This window comes from Zootoca vivipara, chromosome 3, assembly GCF_965207765.1.
Source record: "Zootoca vivipara chromosome 3, rZooViv2.hap1.1, whole genome shotgun sequence".
In the NCBI taxonomy this organism is placed as follows: Eukaryota; Metazoa; Chordata; class Lepidosauria; order Squamata; family Lacertidae; genus Zootoca; species Zootoca vivipara.
Genome location: NC_142586.1, coordinates 59,590,085 through 59,617,249, shown reverse-complemented (window position 1 = coordinate 59,617,249; position 27,165 = coordinate 59,590,085). Strand labels below are relative to the sequence as shown.

Sequence of the window (27,165 nt, the reverse complement as noted above, 5' to 3'; positions counted from 1 at the left end):
TAGAGTCACTGAATCATTCCCCCGAGGAAACCAATGTAATAAATAGGATTCTCTGGTTTGACTTCAGTTTGATTTGCGCAGTCCCTGACAGCAGTAAATTGCTCTAACCTGACACCTTGATAGCATTTTAATTTCCAAAGTGCTTATAAATCCATAATCAGCCTGAACTAAAGAGAGAGATCTGTTTGTGGAATCAGGTCTCCAGCATGATCTGCAAGCTGCTGCCCTATGATTTGGGGGTGGGGGCAGAATCTGCCAACATCTCTGCCTTAAAGCAGTTGTAGGGGACATAGCCTTGTGATCCCTGTGTCAGTTTGGTGGTATCGGGGGCTTCTAAAAGTTAATTTACCCTGCTGATATTGACTGTTTGTAGGACTGTGTGTCACAGCTAATGCATGCAGTCTACAATGTGATGCATCAAGAGACCCGTCTCAGTATTGTGCAAGGAACTAAGGAGTTTGTGAATGTGCTTTGTGGTCTGAGCTATTAAATGGGCAAATATGTCTCCAGTTGTAATTATTTATGAATCAGAAAATGAAACTCACAGTGGAAATGAGCTGATCAGATGTTAGGGTAGTCAAGAGGAAGAGAACGTTTGGACTCAGAGCCAGGCTGCACAAGACCCCATTTTCCCGATTAGCAATTACTTGAATGACATTTAAAAAGGAAATAGCAAGTGTGGGGTCTGAACTGGAAGGTCAGGGAGGGTGCTTTAACCCATTGTCCCTCACTGCAGTCCCAATCCAGGTATGCACCCCAAATCTGCAACTTGCATGGAAAGAAAAGTTTCCATTGGTGAAATGGGAGCTTCCTTCGTATACAAATAGCAGGTTGGGGGCCTTGACTCAGATCAAGACAGCAGCAGGGACCAAGGGTTGAAGCCCTCCTGATCCGCTTTAAGTTCCCAAGCCTGATACCTGCTATTTGTTTTTTTAAAAGCCATTCAAGCAATTGTTCATGTGGCCCTCAATATGGTTATTGCATTTCTCAATCCCTCCACCTCCCAAGTGATCAGAGCCTTGGAGTCTTCACTCAGAACCTCATCACAGTGCTGGTATAATATGAGAGGAAAGGTAGGTTTGTGCATACACTCACACACAAATACTAAGTCCAAGTACCTGTTGCCTGTTACTGCTGCCCTGCCTTTGGTTGTCTAAATGGGTTGAAAGAGGCTACAGCTCCCCAGTCCAGGTTGACCCCTGGAACTGGCAAGGACCCAGCCATCTGTTGTGCTCTCAGGTAGGCATAATGTATTCATTTCCCCAAGACCCCTTGGAAAGTCCAGAGGGAAAGTTTTCTTCTTCTCCAGTGGATAGTGGATCACTAATAGTGGTAACTATTATTCTTTTTTGTTGTTGTAAATTTATCTACGGTATATGGTTTTTCAGATTATAATTTTACAGTCATGTTTCAAACATAGATCATAAAAAGAAGATTCCAAGGAATCTCCTGGACTTCCATCCTCCTCTTTGTGGGTCCTATTATTAATAATTTCCTCCTGCATCTTTTATAAATGATCCAAATCTTTTACATCACCATTATATCCAAAAATTCACCATTCCAATCCTACTATTTTAACTGTTTACACTGTTCTTTAAGATAAGTTATAAATTTTCCCCATTCTTTGTTAAAATTTTGGTCTGATTTCTGATTCTTCCAGCCATTTTAGCCATTTCAGCATAGTCCATCAAAATCATCTGCCATTCTTCTCTGGTAGGAACTTTATCTTCTTTCCATCTCTGGGCCAATAACATCCGTGCAGCCATGATCGCATACATAAAAGGTCTTTTCTAGTCCCTTGGGATTTTGGTGCGTGGTAACTATTATTATTGGTTTTTAAATGGAGGTACAACTTGGAACGATTTCTAGATCTTCATGGTTTCTGTACTAAGGGACTGACTTGATAGAAAATGTATCAGTAAAAGCCACTCAGAATCCTGCCAAAAGCATATTTAGAATTCAATCAATAAGTGAATGTTCAGATTAACAATATTCATGAATGATATTATTTATTTATCTAAAGCATTTCTGAATTCCTCTCTTTAGCCAAAAAGGCTCTCAGAGCGGTAAACGTAAGATTAATAAAATTATAACAATCATTTCCTACAGGCTTACAATCTAAGAAGCATGGCACAAAAGTGGGGGGAGAGATGAGGGAGGAGGAAAACAAGCAAATTCAGATACTCATTCTTTTAAAGTCTCATAATAACTTATACTGACCATCTGCAACAGAAACAGCTCAGGGAAAGGAGGAGTCAAACTAAGCTTGATCTCCCAAGAGAGTGGACCTCCTACTTCAGGCATCCCCAAACTTCAGCCCTCCAGATGTTTTGGACTACAATCTTCCCCGACCATTGGTCCTGTTAGCTAGGGATCATGGGAGTTGTAGGCCAAAACATCTGGAGGGCCTCAGTTTGGGGATGCCTGTCCTACTTTCTCTTCTCTCCTTGCAGCCTGATGGAATGGCTGCTGCCAGGGAACATCCAGAAAGAGAAGGGACCCCAAAGGACCTGGTCTTTTAGCAGTGCTGGTAGAATGAGTCCTGCTCCCCAGCTTTCCTTCTACAGCAGCCAGATGGAATGGAACAGATGAGCAAAATATACAAAGAATACAAAAACACTATTAAACTTATAATAGCAGAGAGATGGTGCTTTCTGTCAGTTATCCAGTTGGTTACATTGTGTACTGAAGAAAATGAAACACAGAAAGAGTATATTTGCAATTTTCCATTTTCAGTGACAGGAGACGAAGAAGAGACAGCTACCAGGTCTTGAGGGCAAAGTTTGACTTTTAGTCTGCACAATCTGGGTGTAACCCACTTTTGCTCACAGCCATGTGGGTGTGCTGCAAATTCCCACACGGTATATTTAATTTGGTCACGTAGCCCACTGACCTTGTTGCCAGTGCGGAAAACAACAGGCTTGTCAGTCATGCTTCAGGCAACCAGAGCAGTGTGATGATCCCCTTGCAATGCTTGCAATGCAACCTCAACACAAAAGATGCACATCACCCAAGAGCAAATCAATGCTGTTCAAAGTTCATAAGCAAGTTCTGAATATCATATCGAACGTACAAATCATTAGCCATCATGTGCATTGTGTACTAAGCAAGAGCATTGCAGAAGGCACTGAAAGCACAAACACATTTCCCTCATGCCTGACAGTTTCCTTCAGAATGACTCTGCAAAAAGGGGGGGGGGGAACCAACATATTGAAAAAGTAAACAGTGTTTATTTTTACTGTGGTTTCCCCACTGCCAATCACACTTCCTTAGCCTCATCCGTCTCTTCTCAGTATCTAGACTAAAACAAAAACACATGATAATTACCGGACTTGCTTTGGTTTGAAGGAATAAAAAAGCCTCCACAGAACCTCAAAAACAAACACTTAATGCACACACTCTTTAAGCTTGAGCCTTGGGATACATACTGGTATGAACCGGAATCCTAGGGAAACAACATCTATCTAGGGGAGAGGCGGTGAAGCTGTGGCCTTCAGGGCAGATCTTGCCCACAGCGCCACTTCTCACAGCCACAGGCCAGATCCAGCCCATTGGTGCAATCAGTCACTTCTTAAAATATACTATTGTATTTCCCCATTGCAAAAAAGACTCAGAAAACAAGGAGCTCTCCTTTCTCTTTCCTGAGCGGTATATAACCTTCTTATAATGCAGCCATGCCAGAGGTAAAAGGAGCACTTTTCCACAGTAAGCAGAATGTTTTCTTCCCCATCTCAGTGCTGGGCTATGGAGAAAACCCACCTCTGCTGATCACCAGTAGCCTGTGAAAGGCAAGCATGTGATCCACAGCCATATGATCCACTGGCTTCAAAGCCCCCTCTGTTTCTCTGAGAGATCCCAGACTTGTCCACATCACTTGCACAATTAATTTTTCATCATTAAAACATGCTGGAACAAAGGCAAAATAAACCTGCCCCCTACTTCCTGAATTGGCCATCATGAACTGGCAAGACTTTGGAAGTGGTGGAACATTCACTATTACAATCCCCACCCCCTCACCTAATATTGGTCTGCTTACAGCACAATTCAAACCATCTCAACTCAGAAGTAACTCCTACAGAATTCAACCAGTCTTACTCCCAAGTAATTGAGGTTAGGATTGCAAACTTTGTTACAAATGTCACTCCACCACCACCTCTAATTAAATACCTGGCTTTTTTATATATATAGTACATGTAGCATTCATGATTCTCTCTACCTGACTGAAATATATTTTGCTTTGATGTTTGCTTTTGTGATAGAGAGGCCAATCCATTCTTAATTTATTTTGTAAAACACCCAGGTGATTATTATTTTTAAGCACCAAAACATTCTTTACTGGTCATTTAATTCTCATATCAAAGTTTTGTTGTATTTACTTTGTAAATATTGTTTAGATCAGGCATCCCCAAACTTCAGCCCTCCAGATGTTTTGGACTACAATTCCCATCTTCCCCAACCACTGGTCCTGTTAGCTAGGGATCATGGGAGTTGTACACCAAAACATCTGGAGGGCCGCAGTTTGGGGATGCCTGGTTTAGATGAAGGGAAGGAGAACTGTAACCCTCTAGATAGTGCTGAACTACTACTGACAGCATCCCTGACCATTGGGCTATGCTAGCTGTGGATCATGGGGGCAGGACAACAGCTGGGGGGCAACAGGTTCCCCATCCCTGGTTTAGATGGTCAAATAAGGTACAGTAAGAGGAAGAAATCCAGGCCTAGGGCCCTCCAGCCCTCTCTGTTTGTTCCTTGGGAGTCGCCCCATACAACACTTTTCACCATCCCTGCTCCACACCCTATCTGAGTGCTTTTGCCTGGCTGGAATGTGTCTTTGAAACAGGATAATGCCTTTTACTCTTTTGGATGCAGAATGAAGAGCAATAGATGAGGTGTGTAGGAACCTCTGACTTTTACATGGCTGGGATAATAAGAGTCACATCTATTGACCCACCAATTTTTGCCTCTTGCCCTGTCCACCATTGTCATTTGATACCAAGGAACGTTGCCTCAGGCAGGTAGTACCTGATCAAGGGAATGGGAACAGTGAGGTAGTAACTGCATGGGGAGAGGCTAGCAGAACAAAGTGGATGGGTTAAAGCACCATTTAAAACTGCTCAAAGGCCATGATAAATACTTCAGCAAACTTTGAAAATGATACATTTTAATAATAAAACAGATTTGACACATGAAATTTCAAAACTGGCGTACAGCTCCTCAAAAATCAGTCCAACTTGTGAAACTCTCAGAATGTGGGGACTGAGGAAAACTTAGCCATCTCATGTAAAACCAGAGCACAGAGCAGGCTGCCAAGATGCTATGACTCAGGGAACCGGAGTTGTTGAGCAAGATAATATTGCACAATATTTTTTTTAAAAGAACGGCTGAAATTAGCAGACAGCCATATTAAATTCTTCATCTCGTAAAACAAACCTTTTGAAGGAGCACTTATCACTGCATGACAAACGCTAGCTGATGAATGAAAGCAATCATCCACTGTCCATTTTAGAAGATTTGTATCTGTGTTCCCATCTGCTAAACTTTTTCCTGAGGCTCAACTCAACTGTTTCTCAATCAAAAGTGAATAGAAGATTCAGAAGTGAACTATCCAGCAACTGGCATTTTCGTTTTGTGTTTCCTGCTTGAATGTGACACTGTACAACCATCGCCTTGACAGCAGGAGTGACAAAGTATTGACTTGCGGGCGTGATATGACCTGCCAATCCTCTCCCAGTGGCCCACAAGAACCTCCCCCCAGATCAATAGTCCAATGGTGGTGGCAGCTACAGCCACTGAGAACATTAGTCAAACTTACCCAGCCATGTAATTTTATTATGTACTTAAAAAAACAAAAAACCTGCTGGTTTTTAGGAATAATTTTGAAAATTGTATTGTGTCTACTACTTCTGGTGTCTCTTTTTATTGCTATTTTTTAATGAATACAGTTGTACCTTGGATCCCGAACACCTTGCAAGTCCAAGGTTTTGGCTCCTGAACGTCGTAAACCCTGAAGTGAGTGTTCCAGTTTGCGAACATTTTTTGGAAGCCGAACGTCCGGAGGGGCTTTTGTGGCTTCCGATTGGCTGCAGGAGCTTCCTGCAGCCAATCAGAAACAGTGCCTTGGTTTCCGAACGTTTTGGAAGTCGAACGGACTTCCGGAACAGATTCTGTTCGACTTCCAAGGTACCACTGGACTTTGTGTTATTTTATGTCAAATGTTTAGAGTTTTTAAACATTAAGCAGTACAGTGGAACCTCGGTTTATGAACACCTCGGTTTATGAATTTTCGGTTTATGAATGCCGCGGACCCATCTGGAACGGATTAATTCATTTTCCATTACTTTCAATGGGAAAGTTTGCTTCAGTTTATGAACACTTCAGTTTATGAACAGACTTCCGGAACCAATTACACCCATGCTTCAGTTTATGAACGCTTCAGTTTAAGTACTCCGCGGACCCGTCTGGAACGGATTAATCCACTTTCCATTACTTTCAATGGGAAAGTTTGCTTCAGTTTATGAACGCTTACTCCGCGGACCGTCTGGAACGGATTAATTCACTTTCCATTACTTTCAATGGAAAAGTTCGCTTCAGTTTATGAACGCTTCAGTTTATGAACAGACTTCCGGAACCAATTGTGTTCATAAACCGAGGTACCACTGTATACAAATATCTATATTTAAATCAAATAAGTTTTAGAATGTGTACAGAGTCCAGGAAAGAAAAAGCAATCTGCTTTCCCAACATGGCCCTGGGTTGGGCAGAGAAGTTTAAAACCCTTTTGAAAAACGTTCTTTAAAATTAGTGGTAAAGTAAGCCCCCCCCCCCCAAAAAAAAATCAGGCTTCAACTTAAATATTTCAAATTGCAGGCAGTAATTTTGCAAATCTTAAAAAATTAATATGTGATCTGACTTGCATTTCTGATGTCAAGTAAGATTCCACATTAATTTTCAATAAAGCTACATTTCTCCTGCTATGGCATTAAGTTCTTTTATTTTATCTCTTGTGACGGCCACAGAATTAAAAAAAAACTTTTAAAAAATACACCACGGTCGTAAGGGATGGTATCATAGTACTTAATATTACACACACACACACACACACACACACACACACACACACACCTTTTCTCATCTTTAATATGTATTGGCCAAAAAAGGTTCTAATACAACTTTCCCTAATTAATACCATTTTTTCATAGGTCTCTCATATTCTATTATATCTTGCTAGATCATTAGCTGACTCCTTGGGCTATCTTTGGTATGCCTTTACATTTCCGGAGTCATAGTAAGGCCATCATTTGCCTTAAATTATTGATGGGTCCATACTTTTCTTTTTTCAAATAAAGTTTATGCAACCTTAGGGGTCAGATCAGATGTAATTAAGGTAGACATTAGAAAATCCAAGACATGATTTGAGCCATGGATGGGGAAATATTTTTCAGGCTGATGGACCCATTCCCTTCTGGGCAACTTTCCAGGTCAGATGCTAATGGTGGGCGGGGCCAGAGGCAAAGGTGGGCTGCGAAGCAACAAATATAGGTTTTACCTTTGTGCAGCAGGTTAGTTTTTACCCACAATCCTTTCTGTCCTCCATCCAGGCCAGCAAAAGGCAATATCAGACTTCAAAGCTGAGGGGCAATTGACCATTACTAGTAATTATTGGCATTCACTAAAACCCCTTATTCTTTTCCCCAGTAGTGATGTATGGAAGTGAGAGCTGGACCATAAAGAAGGCTGATCGCCAAAGAATTGATGCTTTTGAATTATGGTGCTGGAGGAGACTCTTGAGAGTCCCATGGACTGCAAGAAGATCAAACCTATCCATTCTGAAGGAAATCAGCCCTGAGTGCTCACTGGAAGGACAGATCATGAAGTTAAGGCTCCAATACTTTGGCCACCTCATGAGAAGAGAAGAATCCTTGGAAAAGACCCTGATGTTGGGAAAGATTGAGGGCACTAGGAGAAGGGGACGACAGAGGACGAGATGGTTGGACAGTGTTCTCGAAGCTACGAACATGAGTTCGACCAAACTGCGGGAGGCAGTGCAAGACAGGAGTGCCTGGCGTGCTCTGGTCCATGGGGTCACGAAGAGTCGGACACGACTAAACGACTAAACAACAACATTGGCATTCACTAAAACCCCTTATTCTTTTTAGTAAAGTGATAGATGCAACAGGCAAGAGACAATGAGTTGATCTGGTTTATTGTATCCTTGTTATTACTTATGGTAAAAGGTAAAGGTGCCCCTGACCATTAGGTCCAGTCGTGACCGACTCTGGGGTTGCGAGCTCATCTCGCATTATTGCCCGAGGGAGCCGGCGTATAGCTTCCAGGTCATGTGGCCAGCATGACAAAGCCGCTTCTGGCAAACCAGAGCAGCACATGGAAACGCCGTTTACCTTCCCGCTGTAGCAGTTCCTATTTATCTACTTGCATTTTGATGTGCTTTCGAACTGCTAGGTTGGCAGGAGCTGGGATCAAGCAACGGGAGCTCACCCCGTCACAGGGATTCGAACCGCCGACCTTCTGATCAGCAAGCCCTAGGCTCAGTGGTTTAACCACAGCGCCACCTGGGTCCCTGATTACTTATGGTAGGAACATAATTATTAACATCCAGCAATTTTCAGATTAAAGCTGAAAAAACGCCAATAAGTAATCTACTTGTCAACAACACAAGCATGGATGCCATGTGTCATGGAAGACTCTGATTGAAATTATGTTTGGGGTTTCAGAATTTCTAAGTTATGGAAACTGCAAAAGTACAGGCCATTGTAGCAAAACAAATGGGCAGTCGGGTGCTCTTGGTATATCTCCATTACAGTCTGTTAAATCCGCTGTCTGTCTGATTGAAAGTGACAGTGGTGGCGGTTCCCTAACTGCCACCAGCATTGTCATTGACACACTTATCTGTCAGTCATATGTGAAGAAAAGAGGAAAAATATTGAAATGGAGAGTAGACATTTCCTCATGCTTAAAATCATGGAAGTGTGGATAAGAGATATTTATCTGCCAATAGAAAGTTGAAGCTTTATCCGCTGCCTTTACATCAACAACATTTTGCAGGTATTAAAGCAGACGTCCAGGGCACAGTCTTTTGCCCATGAATCCTCTCAGTCTCTTTCTAGCACAAAATCTTCCTGCCAATGAACCTCTCATCCCCACTGGCACCCCTCCTTCCAGAGGAGCAGATGTGCTCATTGGACAGATATGTGGGCCTGGTGGTGCACAAGGACAGGACCTTTAAAATATTCTAAGCAACTAAACAATGGCACAGTAGTTGATGACAGAAAGAAAAAAGTATAGAGTGAGATAAAAGGGCAAGGGGCTGGTTTAGAGCCAGAAACAGAGGCTGTGAACTCTGTCCTGAATTATCATGGTGGCTTTAGCCAGTTCCCTCAGCCTAATCCATGGGTAGGCAAACTAAGGCCCGGGGGCCGGATCCAGCCCATTCGCCTTCTAAATCCGGCCCACAGACAGTCCGGGAATCAGCATGTTTTTACGTGAGAAGAATGTGTCATTTTATTTAAAATGCATCTCTGGGTTATTTGTGGGGCCTGCCTGGTGTTTTTACATGAGTAGAATGTGTCCTTTTATTAAAAATGCACCTCTGGGTTATTTGTGGAGCACAGGAATTCGTTTGTTTGTTTTTTCAAAATATAGTCTGGCCCCCCACAAGGTCTGAGGGACAGTGGACCGGTTCCACTGCTGAAAAAGTTTGATGACCCTGGGTAATCCCATGAGCGAAAAAATGGGAATACAGTGGTACCTTGGCTCTCAAACGTAATCCATTCTGGGAGTCTGTTCGACTCCCGAAACAGTTCAAAAATCAAGACGCGGTTTCCAATTGGCTGCACTCAAATGGAAGCCACAGACTTTTGGCTTCCGAAAAACGTTCGCAAACCAGAACACTTACTTCCAGATTTGCAACATTTGGGAACCGATTTGTTCGACAACTAAGCCATTCAAGAAACCAGGTACCACTATACATACCTTACAAATTGTTCTAAGATGGCAGTGATAATATATTCAAACACTCCAAAGAGCTATTTTTTTATTATCAGAGAAACAAAGGTGGGATTACGTAAGAACATAAGAATCAGGCCAATAGCCAATCTAGTCTAACATCCTGTTGTCACACCCAGATGCCTGGGTAAAACCAGCAAGCAGGACCCAAGCATAGGAACATTCTCCTGGAGTTTCCAGCAACTGGTATTCAAAAGCATTATGGTCTCCGACTGTAGAGGTAGTGGAGAACCATCATGGCTAGTAGCCATTGATAGCCTTATCCTCCGTGAGTTTGGCTGTTTTAAAGCCATTCAAGTTGGTGGTCATCACTGCCTCCTGTGGGAGGGAGTTCCATAGTTTATGTGCTGAGTGAAGAACTACTTTCATTTATCTGTCCTGTATCTTCAAACTTTCCATTTCATTGGATGCACATGAGTTCTAGTGTTATGAGAAAGGGGTGGAATCTACACACATTAAACAAACGCAGTGAAAATGCTTTTTGTAAAAAAAATAACAAAACGTTTTGAAAAATACATTGAATTTGGCATAGCTCACTGTTACCATCTAGTGTCGCATTTGTATATTGCACTTTACAACACATTTAAAATGTTTTATTTGCTGCTGTATAGCTCAGTCCCTGGGGAGAAAAATATTTCTTTGTCCATTTTCTCCATGCCATGCACAATTTTATAAACTTCTAGCATGTCACTTCAGTCATCTTTTCACTAAAACGTCCCAAATGCTGCAACAGTAAGAGCTGTTCGGCAGTGGAACAGACTCCCACAAGAGGTGGTGGACTCTCCTTCCTCGGAGGTTTTAAAGCAGAGGTTGGGTGGTCATCTGTCATGGATGCTTTACCCTTGTGGGGGGGTTGGCCTAGATGACCCTTCGGTCCTTTCCAGCTTTAATATTCTATTATTCCTTATAGGGAGTTCCTCTGTCCCCTTGATCGTTTTGGTTGTCTTTTTCTGAGAATATTTTTTAGTGTCAGCTGGCCAGCAAGTGAGATAGAATACTAGATTAACAAAATTGGGACCAATATAGTTGCAATCAAAAGTCTCCAGAAAAACACCCTGTTTGCCTTTTTTTTTATTTGTTTAAGATTATCTTTCATATCTGGGACCCAGGTGGCGCTGTGGTTAAATCACTGAGCCTAGGGCTTGCTGATCAGAAGGTCGGTGGTTCAAATCCCTGTGACGGGGTGAGCTTCCGTTGCTTGGTCCCAGCTCCTGCCAACCTAGCAGTTCGAAAGCACGTCAAAATGCAAGTAGATAAATAGGAACCGCTACAGCGGGAAGGTAAACGGCGTTTCCATGTGCTGCTCTGCCAGAAGCGGCTTTGTCATGCTGGCCACATGACCTGGAAGCTATACGCCGGCTCCCTCGGCCAATAATGCGAGATGAGCACGCAACCCCAGAGTCGGTCACGACTGGACCTAATGGTCAGGGGTCCCTTTACCTTTACCTATCTTTCATATAGATGTCACACATGAGATGGCAATGCTAGCCAGTCTTTGACCCCAGGCTACAAACTTAAACCTGAGATTGAACCCAGGGGTATTTACCACTCAGTGGGCTTGAATATGATTGTGCTGCCACCAGTATTAAGTGAAGACCCAGATTTCCAAGCCTACAAAAACTTACAAAGGAAGGCCTCACATCAAATGTCAGGTCCTTTTTTCTTCATTTCTCTCTGAAATGCAGCATAGACTAAATAAATAAAGCATTTGTGAACTGTTTCTAGTACCAGTTTCATGAATACAGCCTCTTAAACAATGCTCTCAGATTCCAATTTCAAAGTAAAAAATCTCCATTCCAACAATGGGTCATAATTCCTTAATCCATGGGCCTCACTTAACACTTGGCAAGGTGTGTGAAGAGACTTTGTGTGATAATGACACTTCCTAACAAGGACCAAATTGGCAACAGTCAACTGGGGCTCTCTATACACCAGCAGCGTGCTGGTGAGAGAAAATGCCAGGCTTTTCAGCATCTTTCAGTAAGTCGTTCACTCCCTCAAAAGCCCATTTTTCTCACTGAAAGGATTTATTGGAGAATATTCAGCTCAACTCTAGTAATAATCTGTTTCACAGACATAAGACTGTTATATGACTTTTAGGGGGGTGGATTCCTGGACAGCTACCAAGCTATTAAAGATTTGCCCTTGATCAAGGGTGGCTAGCTTTCGTTCTAATTTGATTCAGTTTGTTTGTTTTTAGAAGAGGGGTAAGGTTTGTTAAAACATATTGTCTCCCCCCGGCTCATAAAAAAGTATGCCAAGTCAGAAAGAAACTGCAAAATTGTCTCAGAATTACACCGTTTGCTTTAGAATTATTGGTGCTGAAAAGCAAATGGCTGAAAAACCACACTTGCTGAAACTCCAAACCAAATTCCAGAGCAATTAAAATAAATAAATAAATCCCTCCAGGACAATTAAACTGCAATCCATTTTTATTTCTCCCTTTCAGCTGCATATTGCCAAGGCAAACAAAATCAATTGGACAAAGCGGTAAATTGTACAAATATAATAATTTTGGTTTTTAAAAATAAACTATTTATCTTTAAGTAACCTCTTTCATTATAGGATCTACATGAACTGTATGACTAATTTATGTTGACTGTCTCCAGTTGTGTAAAATGGATAAGGGTTTTTAGACATATATTTCATTTGGCATAGAGAAGGAATAGGAGAAAAAGAAGATTCCTTACCATTCTAACTGGTCACACTCTGGTCTATCCAATCCTCTGCTGTCTGCTATGATGACTCTTCCTGAAAATGGTTCTCCATGGTCTGAAACAGCGATCTGTCACATCGACTGCTACCTGACCCTTTTACTTGGTCATACCAGGGATTGTACATGGGACACGAAGGTATGTGTTCAGTCATTGAGCTATGGCCCCGTCCCAAGGAATGGTTGCCTTTTTTGGCCTCCAGATGTTTTTGGACTACAATTTCCACCATCCCTGACTGTTGGCCATGCTGGCTGAGGTTGGTTGTAATATTTTACACCACTTTTACAAAATTTCTATTAATATCATCCTAACAAAAGCAACAGCATATTAAGAAAAGACAAACAATTCAATAATTAGTTCAATACAAATTCATAATAATTCATTGGATATGGCTGCTGAGCATCAGCCCAGTGCCAGTTGGCATAATCCATTCTGACAAAGGGATTTGTCATCCCTGACATCAGCCAGTTAAATAATGTCCTCAACCCCTTGACTAGTCCCACTGGTATATACAGTCCCCAGGGCAAATGCTAGCAAGTAGCATGGCAACCCAACAGGTCAAGAAACATGGTCCATGTTCAATGTAGCAAGCCAAGTCCAAAGTCCAACAGTCAGGCCAGGTTCCCGCCTCTGCTGCCGATCCAGGGTTAGGGGACCTGGAGTTCAGTCCCCAAAAGCACACTTCCATGGAGCTCCTAGGACATCCAAGCCATGGTCCATCAACATGGGAAAGTTGAGCAGACAAAGCACTGCAGCTCTGCTTCCCTTTTATCCCTTGAATCTTGATTGCAGCAGCATCTGGGCTTGACAAGGCATGTGATCCTTACCTGTCCTGAGCCCAATCCAACTGAGCAATCACACACCTCCTCCCCGAGCTAATGAGCCCCACCTGGCCAGCTAATGAGCTGGGCTGTGTGCCTTGCCTACCTCAGCCTCCTAGAATGTACCTCCCACTGCTCCCTATGCCTCAGAGCCCACTGGGTTCATGGAGACGGGGGGCCCCTCTGGCTCTGGTGATGGGTCCTGTTCTCTGGTTCCTGTGCACTGACCCCCATCCCCTCACTGTTCTCTGTTGCCCTGTGAGTACTGGTACCTTCTATGCCTCCAACCTCTACTTCTCCATCCCCAGCTTGCCCCAATGTGCACCAATTGTGGCTAATCCCCTCACCAGGATCCTCCTCTCTGTTGTCTTTCCAGTTTATGACAACTAAGAAGGCAGTTCTTAGGCTAGGTAAAACACAAGTAGCTTTATTTGTGGAGATGAAAACTAAAACAATATTAAATCCAGTAGGCAGAGCATCTTTGCTCACCTGCCTTCCAAACACCAATTGTTGCTGCCAGTTTCTGAGAAGGAGGGGCCATGAGGAGATCAGCATGGTGCAAGCATACTGTAGGTGTGGTTGCAGGTGAATCAGACTGGCACTGAGCTCCCTAAGCGTTGTCCCTCCTCCTCTCAGGAACTGGCAGCTGTGGTACTCAGTGTTCAGAAGGCAGGTAAGCAACATTGTCCTACCTGCACCCACCAATATTGCTTAATTCCTCTGGCTGTGGTGGTGGTGCTGTTGCAAAGTGTGGTGGGGAGATTGAGTCTTATTAAAGCAGTGGGTGATTATGTTTCAAAGATTAGGCAAATGCATGGAGGATAAGGTTATCAATGGCTGCTAGCCAGAATGACTATGTTCCACCTCCACTGTCTCTGAATACCAGTTGCTGGAAATCACAAGTGGAGATGGTTCTGTCGCATTCAGGTCCTGCTTTCAGTTTCCACACTTTGGAAGAGATATATGTTGCAGTTATGAATATAAATATACAATCCTGACACGGTTGGCCAGTGTACACTACCCAAGCAAAAGCAATTAGAGCAATTTATCAGTCTTGATCAGTGCACATGGCGTCCATTATCATTTTTTCAAAATCAATCACATGCTAGAGTTTGGATCCTTCTCCTTTGGACAGATGTGACTCTGCCTCATTCACTGGCATGTGCCTTGGAAACTTCCCCACTTGGCTATCGCAAGTGGGACATTAATATGGATTAGTTTGCAACTCCAGCACAGAGTAACAAATCTATGCTTCAGTTTTTATGCTCTTAGTCACCCAGTTACTGGATATTTGGAGACAGTTTTTATCGTCAAGAAATCAGTGACTGAGATCAAAGGAAAACATGGCCAGTCATCTTGAAAGAATTCACCCCACCCCCACCCCCCAAAAAGATAGATAGCATATACATCTTCCTGATACCTTCTTTTTTGAACTACTGCACTTTTCCTTGCTCATTATTTCATACATCTTACTGTCAGACTGTGTGACATTTTGTTTTGTTTTCTCCGACTGTTATGGGGTGTCCATCTCTTAGAAAATAAACCTGCTGCAATTCCTAATGTTGTGATGCAACCAATTTTTCAAATGGGTGGCAAGGTTTGACATAGCAGAATACACAACCCCATTCCCTCATAGAGCACACCTAGGGGAGTCACGGCCTGGGGCACTTGGGTATGAAGTCATCCATGTATACACACTGGGCCACAAGCCAACCAAGATTAGAAACTGTGGTCAGGGGGCACAGAATAGAAATGAGAAGGAGTGAACAGATTGGCCAAAGTGGCTCTGTAATTGAAGAATTTCTGGGACAGGCTTGGAACAAAAAGCAAAGCTCCTATTATGGAGCAGTCTTAGGAATTCAGGGGGGGGGCATCTTCAGTGAAGTGTTTCCCTCATTCTTGATCACCCAACCGTTTCCAGACTCTTGTTCAACCAGCTCACTTTTTACTGTTCATTCTTGATCTACTATATAGTGTATATATTTCTTACATAGTTTTTACATTGTTGTTCACCACTTTGATACATTTTGTGGGAAGCGGTATGGAACTCTTTAGATAAAATTAATCAATTCAGCCTACAGCCACACCACCCTGAAAGCACCCAATCCCATCCGATCTCGGAAGTTAAGCAGGGTCGGGGGCCTGGTTAGTTCACAGTGGAACACATGCCACATTGGTGTACATTCTTACCAACACAACTGCATCTTGGTATGGAAGCCCAGGCACCCCCTGATTTCTGTACCCCTAATTCAGTGTCATGGTCCCTAACCAGGAGCATGTGAGGTAGCCGCAGAAAAGCTAAGAGCTTGTTACCTTTGGCCATGTTCTTATGCTCGGCATTGGGAACTTGCTCTGTGAAGGCTGTGCACCTGTACTGTGTTGGTCCCTGCTGGCTAAGAGGACAAGCCAGGTGATCAGCACAGCCTGAACTACCCTACATGAATCCAATGCACTGAAACCGTAGACACCCTGCTTTCCCACAGCTCTGTGTGGTAGAAATTGAGCTGCTAGATCAGGGCAACTGTTTAGAATGTGATTATTCCAGCGCCGGCCTCATTCAAAGCCTGACATGATTGTTTCAGAAATTCCTAAAGCTGCCTCTCATTACGGAGCAGCAAGACATGATTTGGAGCCTCCAGAAGTGGTGCAATTTTCAGCTCACTTCATCCTGGGCTTAAGTGGTGATGGACAGTGAGCTCAGGAGCTTAGAAAAGGAGAGGAGAGCTTGTTTGCTTAGGCTGAATCTCCAGGGTACAGCTCACTGCTGTTCTAATGTAAATGTTTATGAGGGGTGTAATAAAATATTAAACGGCATGAATAATTGATATTTACTTTATAGCAATTCACACTCTTGCTTGTTTGAATAAAATCCATTATTTACAATATTCTACTTAACTAGGAGTTATTTCTCTCTTTGTTCATACCATTTGCTAATTACTTGTTCCTCCGACACGTTTCCCATTGCTGGATTGAGTCAGTTGTTTTATGTCAATGTTTAACAGCTTAGTATCAATATTTTAGATACAGAATGCTACCCTGAAGAGGAGCAGGAGGGCTCCACAAATTGGCTCTTTTGCCTGGACAAATATTTTTTTTCATTTCTCTCTTCTCCATCGTTTTATGAATCTAACTCTGCTGTAGTTTTTAAATTAAAAAAATAGTTGAATAAGGCAAAATGTCCACAGATGACTGACTAAGCATGTTTATATTTATGGTATTAATTTGTGCTGTTACGAAATGCACCAAGGGCAAAAGGCTGGTATTCAAAATCTCCCTTAAAAATACAAGAAGATAGCAGAAATGTAATATATAATTGGTGACTTTTAGCATCTAGACAATGTGCAACCATTTTACAATGTTAAGACCCATCTGTACATTCCAGGCATGGCGCCATATTGGCCTGGTTCACGTATCATGGAAAGCCCAACTATGGCTTAATGGGGCTGTGTGAAAAGTATGGCTCCTGAAAAGTTCAGCAAAGAATAAATCTGGGCTAAACCACTGAGCCTAGGGCTTGCTGATCAGAAGGTCGGCGGTTCGAATCCCTGTGACGGGGTGAGCTCCTGTTGCTTGGTCCCAGCTCCTGCCAACCTAGCAGTTCGAAAGCACATCAAAAAAATGCAAGTAGATAAATAGGAACCGCTATAGCGGGAAGGTAAACAGCGTTTCCATGTGCTGCTCTGGTTTGCCAGAAGCGGCTTTGTCATGCTGGCCTGGAAGCTATACGCCGGCTCCCTCGGCCAATAATGTGAGATGAGCGCGCAACCCCAGAGTCAGTCATGACTGGACCTAATGGTCAGGGGTCCCTTTACCTTTACCAATAGTAGCTAAGAAGGACAGATCTTAAAAATGATCCTAAGTTCAGATGACACACTAAACCAAACCTTGGCTTGGCTACCACACCACAGTGAGCTAAAGGGACTAGAGAGAAGCAAAGCAGCTGCAACCCTCATCAGGAGCTAGCACCTTTATGTTAAGCAACGGCTTGGGCTTGGCATTTTATGTGAACATGGCTACTGGCATTGCTTCAGCAAGATGACTGTTACTGCTCTGCAACAGGAACTGCAGGACAAGAAATGATTCTGCAACAGGAAATGCACAGTAAGTTCACACACACACACACACACACACACACACACACACACTTGAATCAGAAATGCATTTAAAAAGATGGGTCTGTTATCATCACATCTAGCTTGAACCTCGTGGAGCCACAGCATTAGTCTCATCTTAATGGCACCTCAAGGTCAAGAGTGCTCAAAGATTAGCTGAATAAACACAAACACTGCTAGGTTGTCCTGTGGTTGTAATAACAGTCACTGAGCCAACTCAGGACTATTAGATTTTGGGGTGGGGGTGGGGATAAAGGAACATGGCATCTGTGGAGAGGAGACATTGCACACACACCCATCTGCCCAAGGACCAATGTCTCCTTTGCATTATTTGTTAGTTGAAGTTCTTGAATGTGTCTTCATAAAATGTGGGCACAAATCAGCTTACAAATAAAGAAACCAAACCCAACTTAAGCTAGGGTCCATTGATTTCAGTGGGTCTACTCTGTGTATGACTAATGTTGGCTATGACCCAACATCAGTAGAAAGACTGCTATATAAAATGTCTTTTGGTCCCAGACTGGTGCACCAAGCAGCTCAAAAACCACAATGCAATTTAAAAATATGACCACACCATGGTTACAAATCCCATTAAAATAATAGAAAGGCTTTACTATATTCCTCTAAAAAAATGAAGTTCCACAACTTTAGCCCTTTAACAAACAAAACACCTACTACTTATAGTCATCAAACTAACCTCCGAGGATCACAGCATCATAGGCAGGGCTGAGCTACTAGATTGAAGCATCCAAGGAGCTCGTATGACTAAGTGATAGGCTGCTATGATTACAAGAAGTATTCCTCTCTTCCCAGTTGTCAGATGCCAGTATCTGTGCGGGAGACTGCTGACGACATGCAAGCTAATTGCTGGACAAAATTTCAAAATTCACTGAGTTCCTTTGCCGGTACAAATCAATTGTGATGGCACTTTGGCAAACAAATATAAACAAAATATTTCAGTACTGTGAATAAGAAAGGAATGTGTTGGGTTCCTGATGACTGTGCACAGTGAGGTCTTTTGCAGAAAAACAACATATCCTTAGAAGAAGAAAAACTAGGTGCTAAACTTTTCCAACCAGCTGATTACACAGAGATTTAGGAAACAAACCATCACAAAGAGACAAACATATGGAATGTGGGCTGTGTTCCAAGAAAACTGCTACATAATTATGTTAAAATTTACATTAACAGGGCAAGCAACAGAAAGGAATATATGTCAGAATCCCACTGCAATGTGCTACACAGAGGAAAAGCTTTTTCTTGGCAAACAAATTAGTTGTAAAGTAGCTTAGTGACTGGTTTGTTAGTCAGTAGAAAAGAGGAAATCTTGCAGCATTCCTTCTAACAGCAAACTCAAGTGTTATGTGCCACCAAATGGGGCTAGCTAAGAATAGGTTGCTGTCAAGAGAGCTTTACCACGCAGAGCTCAAGGGTGATCTATGAGGGCTTGCTTTGTAGCCTTTTCCCTGGATGTTCCTAGATACCAAAGGCAGGGCCGTCTTAAGCATCCCTGGCGCCGTGGTGCGACGGATCCCTCCGGCGCGCCCCCCGCCCCATTTCCCAACGGGGCGGGCAGGCGGGCTCAGCGCGCAGCGTGGCTGCCAGGCGTTGCTGCGTGGCTGGCGGGCTCAGCGCACAGTGTGGCTGCCGGGCGCTGCTGCGTGGTGGGCGGGCGGGCACAGCACAGCTGCCGGGCACTGCTGCGTGGCGGGCGGGCTTAGCGTGCAGCGCAGCGCAGCTGCCGGGCACGGCTGCACAGCGCCCCCCCTTGCGAGGGCGCCCTGGCGCCCTGCGCCACCCAGCCTGGCCATAGGGCCGGCCCTGACCAAAGGCATCCTGCTATACAATATTCCAAGGCAGGCTAGCCATCCAAGGATTTTTATCCAATAAGCTTTTCAGCCCGAGGTAGAATTGATGGGCCTGGGATGGCAATAGCTTTGACAGAGAGTGACTAGAACTCACCTGCCAGACTTGACATTGACACCCCACCACTTCAATCTTCCCTGCCACAAATTCAGAAAAGGAGCCATGAGCAGACAGGATTCCAGATCTAAGGTCCACTCATCTGTGTGGTACTGGCAGACTTGTGATGAATGGCAGTATTAAGTTAATCAAGTGATGAAGTGCATGAATACTGTTCTTTTCTCACATTGGATTGTTGCATGCTGAGAGCGTGATCCATCAGCTACCTTGAGGAGGGGGAACCCCCCACCACCACCTCTCCTTTGAACTCACATATGATGATTTCTCAAGGAGAACCAAATTAAATATTACACACTAATGTTATCAAAGGCACACTAATAACTATGAAAAGATGAATTCTAGGCTTGTACAAAGAGCAAAGTAATTTTCCTTTATATTGGGATGCTCTATCATGCTTCTGCAGCTGCTTTCCAAGGGCTACAAAGCTTTGTTTCATCAAAATTATCTCTTGATTTATCTTTAACTGAATTAGATTCCTGCGTTTTCTGTCTATTTTCTTGTTGCTGACTTCCTTAAGTAGCAGAGCAATTCTCAGCAGAAGGATCGGAAAGAGAAAACTCATACCGTCTGGCTCCAGTAACCATATCTCTATTACCGCTCCTGCATCTATCAAAATTAGCTCATTTTAAAGTACATAAAATCCATTTGCACAACTGGAGAATCAAATAAGCTCCCTATTTTTTATTTTAAATAAAATTCTTTATTATCCAGGACTTTCTTTTATCGTATGGTTTCCAAGAATGTTCATGTAATATATATCCAGTTACTCTTGCCTCAAGCAACCTTTAAAAAAAAACAAAGAAGAGAAAACCATTTGCCATGCCAATATCCAAAAACAAAATACACTCTTGGGCAGAACCGCTTTCTCAAAGAAATAAAGATCTTTCTGACCAGTATATCATTATTCTGTGTATTATAAAATATTATCCTTAAGAATAGCTATGGGTGAATTCATCAGTGTTGACTTCTCTCAGTTTCTTATTTTTCTAATATTATGCTCTCTTCTCTGCATTTCCCAACACCACTTGGCATTTTATTACTATTTTTAAAGTCCTCATGAAAATTCATCAGCAATTTCTCCTAATATACACATTTGCATGTGCAGTTTTGCCTAATGTATACATTTTCGCAAAGCAATTTCCTCTGGTACAATACATTTCCGTATGTCATTTCTTTAATACGTGCATTCTAAAATATATGTATTTTTGCACACATTACTTGGGTGGAAAACTGCATTGCAGATTTCAGAGAAGTGTGGATTTGAAGGATGGCAGCGTTTTGGAAGGTGCAAATCAGGTAGGTTCATTTTTAAATGTTAAGTAAATTAAATTTGTCCAACCATCCTCACTTATGAAGAAGCCTTCTGGGTCAGATGAAGGGTCTAGTAGTGACCAACCAGCTGCATAGAGAAAGCACCGTTCTTTTTTACTTATACAAGAATATCTGCACCTCTTTGTCATGCAAATCCAGTACCTTCTGACATGAAATCTGCAATCTGGGAGTGCAAGGGAAATGAAGAGTGGGAACAAGACAACAAACTACAATATTAGAATTCAACAATGGAAATTCATTGCTTGTGGTCATGTTTCAAAGGTATTCCCTAACTCAGAGGTTTTCAACCTTTTCAAGTCCACAGCTCCCTTGATCAGCTACATTCTTTCTGCGGCACCCCTGTGGGGCTCAGGAGCCCAGTTATGTCACCCCTTGCCTGCAGAGCTGCCTGCCTCTCGCCCTTTTTCGAACACCCTCCCTTGTGGAGTGTTCCCTCAGCCTCCTCTCCTCTCCCCTCTCTTTGGGGGTCCTCCAGGCAGCTGCTGCTGCTGTCCCTGGCCTCTGAGCTGCCCTTCTCCCCGCCCCAAAGAGAGGGGCCTCCCAGAGGCACCATTCACCAGTGGAGCTTATAGCCAGGGCTGTTGCAACAATGGCTGTGCAAGCTTTGGGGACGCAGAGATGTGAGAGGGCATCAGAGGAGGGAGGGAGGGAAGGAAGGAAGGAAGGAAGGAAGGAAGGAAGGAAGGAAGGAAGGAAGGAAGGAAGGAAGGAAGGAAGGAAGGACAGAGGCCAGTGTTGCCCGTGGCACCTCTGGCCATCATTCAAGGCACCCCAGGGTGCCACGGCACACTGGTTGAAAACCACTGCTCTAACTTATCAATATACAGAAATACGTAACTTGGGAGCCCATCTGCTGCAGAAGGTCTGGATTCTGCAGCTATGGCATATAGCTAGAAATCTGCCAGTGCCCAGCCAGTCATGCTTCCACTATAAACACAAATGCTATAGCATGACAAAGACCCCTGAAATCTGGTGCTGACCTGACTGCCCTAGAGCTTTCTCTCAATTGGATGTCAAATCTATATATTCAAGCCTGTTGTAACCTTTCTGTACTGGGAGAACGAAGGATTTCCAACTATCTCTAATTATGCCTTACTTTTTGCTTTCTCTTCCAGTCTTTCTTTGTGGTATCTCAGCAGATGGGAGGGTTTGGGAAAGTATAGAGAACAGCAGGAGACAGGAGCAAAGCGTCCAACATTGAGGCAAGAGAGGAGCTGAAATAAGAATTCGTGGAGGAAAGAGACAGGAGCAGTGATGTAAGGGACTGCAGGAGAAGAGCAAAAAGACAACTGAGAGGCAGAAAATGTATTGCTTGGAGAGAGAGAGAGAAAACTAGTTCAATGGGGGAAGAGAAAGGCGTTAGCAAGTGAAACAGTTTAACTGAAAAGAGGTTCCACCTGCAAATGGGAAAATTCAGAGATAGAGAGATCAAAAGGTGGACATATTAAAAGACCAAAGAGTTAGGACAGAGGATTTGACTTACTATACATCAGCTTTTATAACAACTATTAACAATGAAGTCTTGCTTATAAAAATTAGCACATGATTGTTTGGTATGTGATATAAAGATAGACAGACAGATAGAAAAAAATATTTAATCCATTTCCATACTGTCCTTTGTAATGAATAACCTCAGGGCAGTTGACACATATAAAATTATTCAAACTACAAAACACATCAGCAGATTGGAAACCAGTACTAAATTGCATATTCCCCTGGTTGCTCAAAGTCAGAACCTGAGCACTTCTGAGGAGTGCAGTAAATCCATGTTTGTGTGATCTGGTCCCTTGGGGCTGAAGTTCAATAATGTACTGGTTCTTTTATGTTATAATGTATAGTACTGGTTTTGATCAATTGATTTTATGTCATTTTGTTTTAAATATTACCCGCTTCAAATCCTTCAAATGAAACAGGTTTAAAAGCTAACACTGAGGCAAAGAGAAAGTATAAATAGCTAGCATATGTTGTCAATAGATTGTTGTGTTTTTTGAAGAGAGAGAGATGTTTTTGCCTGAACACAACACCCACTGACCTTGAAATATTTCCCCTTCCAGATAGAGACCCACACCCTGTCCATGATGCTTACTCATGGACTTCTGGTCAGTTACTATCTGTCAGTCTAAGCTAGCTCTCAGCCACTCTTAACTCCTTGGATGGAGGGTAGGATAAAGATTAAATCAAATATAATAAATCAAATCAGTGTTCATGGAACTTGATTCTTCACATGCTCTAGGGCTCTGGATATGCAGCTGGCATCCTGGCTCAGTCTGGTCTCCAGCACCACACAGCATATGTACCTCAGGACCTAATGCACCCCAACCTTTCACCCCTTTGCAGGCTTGGTTCATACATTTAAAAGATTTAACATAGGAAATAGCAAGTAAATATGGTGTGCACACAAAAACCAAGTTCCCAAGAGATTCTCCTCACAGAATTATTCTTTCTTCCCTCTTCCTCACCTCATCCAAACATACTTTTTGAGGGATAGGGGATTGGTATGGACACTCTGCCTCATTTCTTGCAGCTTCCTGCTCACAACTATGAGGATCAATGCATGAAGTAAGAAATAAAACATCAGGGCATGTAAAAACTGAGTGAAGTCATGGTTCCCCCATGTAAGCTCCTCTGAGAGCGACAGAGCACCATAAACTTCTGTTGCTCCTGGGAGGAGTTGTTCCATGCTATTGAAAGCCTGTGACAGCAAGAAGAGCCACATGCTGTGTTCTCCATGCTGTGAGCAGCTAAGTGATTTGTGCAACTTTTTTAAAAGAAAAGAAAAACAATTTAAAATGGATACAGGCAACTGGGACCTTCAGACCACGGGTAAAGGGATGCACAAGACTTCAGACTTGAAAATGGACTATAGTGGACTTGTGACTGATCCAAGTCACAACCCATCCAGATTGGATCAGGTGATTCTCCTTTGAAATCCATGCTCTGCATATTCTTCTTCAATCCATAGTTTGTTGTTGTTGTTTAGTCATTTAGTCATGTCCAACTCTTTGTGAGCCCATGGACCAGAGCACGCCAGGCACTCCTGTCTTCCACTGCCTCCCGCAGTTTGGTCAGATTCATGTTGGTAGCTTCGAGAACACTGTCCAACCATCTCGTCCTCTGTCATCCCCTTCTCCTTGTGCCCTCCATCTTTCCCAACATCAGGGTCTTTTCCAGAGTGTTCTCTTCTCACGAGGTGGCCAAAGTACTGGAGCCTCAGCTTCAGGATCTGTCCCTCAGGGCTGATTTCCTTAAGAATGGATAGGTTTGATCTTCTTGCAGTCCATGGGACTCTCAAGATTCTCCTCCAGCACCATAATTCAAAAGTTATCAATTCTTCGGCGATCAGCCTTCTTTATGGTCCAGCTCTCACTTCCATACATCACTACTGGGAAAACCATAGCTTTAACTATACGGACCTTTGTCGGCAAGGTGACGTCTCTGCTTTTTAAGATGCTGTCTAGGTTTGTCATTGCTTTTCTCCCAAGAAGCAGGCGTCTTTTAATTTTGTGACTGCTGTCACCCAGTGATCATGGAGCCCAAGAAAGTAAAATCTCCCACTGCCTCCATTTCTTCGCCTTCTGTTTGCCAGGAGGTGATGGCCATGATCTTAGTTTTTTTGATGTCCTTAATTCCCTCCTCCTCAGCATGAAGAACAACTGCTGCCTTGTCATGGTTCTCTTATTGTACACCTCATCCACATACTCTAAAACACAGGCAAAGGGCTCTTTCATCCTATTCCCTAACTATTCTTGGCTAAACTAAAAATGATAGGAGCAGGCAGTGGGAGACTTGAGCAGTGGGATACTCTCCTGGGAGATTGGATGGTCATCTATCAAGGATGCTTTAGCTGTGATTCCTGCATTGCAGGGTTTTGGATTAGATGACTCTTGACGTCCCTTCTAACTCTACAATTCTGTGATTCGCCCTTGACACAAACTTCTGTTTTCCCTTTCCCTGTAGTTCATAGAGGTCATTTAAAAAGCATAAGATCGGCTTGCTGGATCAATGGTCCATTTAGTCCAGCAACCTCTTTTCGCAGTGGCCATCCAGATGCCTGTAGGAAACCCGTAAGCAGGACCTGAGCTCAAGAACACTCTTCCCTTCCATTGTTGCCAGTGACTGGTATTCAGAAGCATTGCTGTTTCTGGCCATGGAGGCAGAATATAGCCATCATAACTAGTAGTCATCACTGCATCCTGTGGAAATGAATTCCAAAGTACTTAACTGCAGACAAGATAAGTGTACACATCTCTGTTGCCTCAGCTACACTTGTAAACTCTGGAGCTGTTTTAAATGCTGGTGGGCAAAGCAGCCCAGAAGCTTTGTGGGTAAAATGGTGGGGGTGGGAGTGATTCTCCTGCACTGGTGGGAACCTTCCTACACAATTTAGAATCATGCATAATCCCATGATTTTTAAGAAGATAACTCAAACTGGCCAATGGCCCTTTGGGAAATGAGTCGCAGGCCAGGGCCCTAACAGCTGAGCATCAGAATTGAGTGCGAGGCCTGGTGCCAAACCTTGGCAAGCACCAGTTCCAATTAATCCCCTTGTGCTCTCTGTCATGGTTTTTGACATAACATTCGTTCGTCATCAACTGTTACGTTTGCCCAAGGAAAATATTCCAGTGCGTCAGGAAAGAGGCCAGGAGAGAAAAGAAAAATAGGTTTCGGGTGCCTGACTGACATGGTTTAGCCAAGGTTCTCTCCAGCGTCCCTCCTTGTTCACATGCAAAGTGAGATATAATCTCTGCTGAGATGAAAGCTCCAGAGAGCTGATAAGATATGATGAAATGTTTAATGGCCTTGTTTGCGCTGTCCAGTCTGATAGCAGAAAAGAGAGGCTCGTATGATAAAATCTTAAAACCATGAAAGTAATTGCTTCTGACATCGCCAACTATGCAGCAGCCTGCCCAAAACACTGCGCCTCAGATACAAATTCGATGGCTAATGAAGTGCGAAGAACACAGTGTTAGATACAAATTAAAGCCTACGTAACAAAAAGCAGCCCGGGTTTCTCGTGGTTTGTTGTGTGTGTTTGCGCATTTTAACTCCCTTGTTTTGTGCAGAAAAGAGATAAATAATCTGTTGGTAATAATTGCCCTTTTATATTTTTAGCCAATGCTGTCGCCTTGTGATTAACAGCAAGGAATGGCCACAGGGCAACTCATCTCCAGTAATGAAACCCCCACACTCTCCCCAAGAACTTCCTTGTGGAGGCTTTTTATAGATTTTTACATGGTCGAGGAAATGAACTATAGAAAATGAACTGCCTCAAAACTGACAAATCATTTAGCATTTCCTTAGTGTCTTGCATGTGTGTATGAGACACACACAGAGAGACAGAGAAGAGGGGCATGAGAGGTACTCTGCGAATCCATCCCCTCAGTGCAAGGGTCCCTCCAGGGATTACACACACACACACACACACACACACCCCTCCTCCCTTGCGCTCACACCCTCCCATATCTGCTCTAGAGGATTGAGGGAGCCCCTACAACAGATTTAGTGCTGTGTGGAGAAAAAGGGGGGGGAAGGTTAGATTACACAATTAGAAATACTTGCACTGACAGCCATAGCACGCCAGGCACTCCTGTCTTGCACTGCCTCCCGCAGTTTGGTCAAACTCATGTTGGTAGCTTCGAGAACACTGTCCAACCATCTTGTCCTCTGACGTCCCCTTCTCCTAGTGCCCTCAATCTTTCCCAACATCAGGGTCTTTTCCAAGGATTCTTCTCTTCTCATGAGGTGGCCAAAGTATTGGAGCCTCAGCTTCACGATCTGTCCTTCCAGGGTGCACTCAGGGCTGATTTCCTTCAGAATTGATAGGTTTGATCTTCTTGCAGTCCATGGGACTCTCAAGAGTCCCAGTACCCTCACCAAAAAACTAATTTATATGGAAGTAGCTTTCACTAGTATTTTCCACTTTGTTTTCCTCACCCATGACTCACTTCATTTTTTTGTGTTACATTTCCCCTTACACTTAAAGGTTAATGCTCTTTTATTGGGGTTTTTATAGACTCTCTCCCTATACATACATACATACATACCGTACACACACACACACACTCATCACAAACAAACACACATGCACACACAAACACATTCAGCATTGTAAAATACATTTATTTATTTATTTTTAAAAAAAGGTGATCCCCTTTGATTTATAAAACTTTTTAAAATGTC

The 27,165-nt window shown here is 43.1% G+C and overlaps 1 long non-coding RNA gene across 1 annotated transcript in view; it reads right to left on the bottom strand.

Moving 5' to 3' along the window:
• The window catches only part of LOC148686269 (uncharacterized), a 93,694-nt gene that overhangs the window by 10,167 nt on the left and 56,362 nt on the right, over nucleotides 1-27,165 (bottom strand). The gene's annotated exons all lie outside the window — the stretch shown is intronic.